Genomic DNA, 2,264 nt, shown 5'->3' with positions numbered 1-2,264 from the left:
GAAGCGCGCGGTCACGCCGTGTCGGGATATGAGAATCATGATTCTAGAGGAAGACTTCAAACTTGCATGGGGATGCTATATAAACAATTTTAAAGCTCGTTTTTTATATCTTATCAGAAGGAGACGTAACATAGCTTAAGGAGAAGACGACAAGAGACCTATAGCACAATTAAACAAAGGCGAAGATGATCTAGTTTATTCTTGTGAATCTTTGTTTTGAGTTGTAATCTTGGATGCTCGTTTCTTGTTTTGTTGAACCTATACTCTTGTGTGAACTTTGTTTTGTTTATTGTTATAAAGACTGCATTTATTATACCATGCTTTCATCGGAACCCACGTTGATGATGAGTCCGATTATGGGCTAATCGTTATCATGGGGGTTCTAGCGGATTTACTTTTGGATTTTTTTAGTTAAATTGTTTCGATGCCTTAGTGTGTGGTGATTGTATGATAACCTAGTATTGGTTGTGCTTATTCGTCTTATAAGAGTCGCGAACTTATAAGATAGTGTGTTAATCTTTAATGAAGCGACAGTGAATTTAAGGATTTAGATCTTGCCATGCTAGCATAGGTTCATGTATTGTTATGCATACTTCGTGGGTAATTTTAACCATCTTACTTACCATGTGTAATTATGATAGATAACTTGTGCTTCAAACCTTTATGTTGTCAAATTCTATAGACATATAGGGTCTCAATATAATTGGTTTCTATTCAGCTTCTATCTCTTTTGTGGAAATCTGGTAGTATGTTATCCGTGCAATGAAAGTTGGCATTTAGCAGTTTCGTGTTATCTGATTAGTGTCACCACCATTGCATGCTAAGGTTAAGAACAATAAGGCTATTGAATGAAGTATTTAATGAAGTTAGAATCCCATGTTTGTCTCATATAATATATAACTCTCTTTACTCTCTTAGTTATAATTGTTAGTTTAAATTCATAGTTATAATTAACCCAATTTGTTATCGTCTTAGCATTGGATAATAACCATATCATCGGTGCATAAGTGCATAAATTACATCATTAACCAAAGTCAGTCTCTGTGGGAACGAACTAGAAATAATTCTATATTACTTGCGAACACATAAACTTGCGTGTATTATTAGAGCGTGTTTAGCGACTAACAAATTTTTGGCACCACTGCCGGGGACTGCAGTGTTAATTTTTTGTTTATGTGTTCATCATCAGTGATCGTTAAAGTTCACTGACTCGGACATTGTTACTTATGTACTTCCTTGTCTTATTTCAGGTACTCTAGCGAGCGTGTATGCATACGCGTTCGCGGTCTCGTAAGAGAACTCTGGATAAAGCTGAGGAAGAAGTTGTCGTGGTTCGAAGGGAAGTTTTTGAAGAAGAAGAGAAGTTTGAAGAAGAAGAGAAAGTTGAGGAACCAGTTTTAGTAGTGATGGGAGATCAAGCGGAAAATCCTAAGGCCTTGATGAATTATTCTCGGCCTAAGATCAATGACATTCAGTCGAGTATCATCAGACCAGCAATCTCGGCTAACGCTTTTGAGATCAAGTTATGCACGATTCAGATGATATAGAACTCAGTTCAGTTTGGGGGTTCTCCTACTGAAGACCCCAACATGCACATCAAGGATTTCATCAAGATCTGCGACACTTTCAAGTTCAATGGTGTGACTGAAGATGCTATCAAGCCGCGACTCTTCCCATTCTCTCTGAGGGATAAAGAAAAGTGCTGGTTACATTCTCTATCATCAGGGTCTATCACCACTTGGGAAGATCTGTCTCAAAAGTTTCTCACTAAATTATTTCCTATGGTGAAGACTTCTGCAATCAAGAATGCTCTTACTCAATTTGCTCAGCAAACTGGTGAATCTCTGTGTGAGGCTTGGGATCGATATAAGGAGATGCTAAGGAAGTGCCCACACCATGGCATGCCTGATTGGATGATTATAAACTATTTCTATAATGGATTGGGTGCTACTTCTAGACCCATGCTCGATGCAGCATCAGGAGGTGCCTTTTGGGCTAAGAACTATGATGAAGCTTATGAATTGATTGAACTGATGGCTACTAATGAATACCAGAATCATTCCCAGAGACTGACTCAGGGGGAAGTACCAGGAATTCTAAAGTTGGATGCAGCAACTGCTATAGCTGCCCAACTTAAGGCTTTGATGATGAAGGTGGACACGTTGACTAATTATGGAGTTAATCAAATCGCTAGTGTATGTGAGCTTTGTGCAGGTGCCCTTGAGACTGATCAGTGCATAATTTCTAGTGAATCAGCTCAGTTC

The 2,264-nt window shown here is 38.5% G+C and overlaps 1 non-coding gene across 1 annotated transcript; it reads right to left on the bottom strand.

Annotated features, from left to right (window-relative positions):
• Positions 1-1,796: 1,796 nt before the first annotated feature.
• On the bottom strand, positions 1,797-1,903 carry LOC141722689 (small nucleolar RNA R71). Its single transcript, XR_012575695.1, has one exon. It is a non-coding gene; the product is annotated as a small nucleolar RNA R71 (small nucleolar RNA).
• Positions 1,904-2,264: the final 361 nt, after the last annotated feature.

Source organism: Apium graveolens, chromosome 4 (genome assembly GCF_009905375.1).
Source record: "Apium graveolens cultivar Ventura chromosome 4, ASM990537v1, whole genome shotgun sequence".
Lineage (NCBI taxonomy): Eukaryota > Viridiplantae > Streptophyta > Magnoliopsida > Apiales > Apiaceae > Apium > Apium graveolens.
This window is presented reverse-complemented; position numbering and strand designations above follow the sequence as displayed.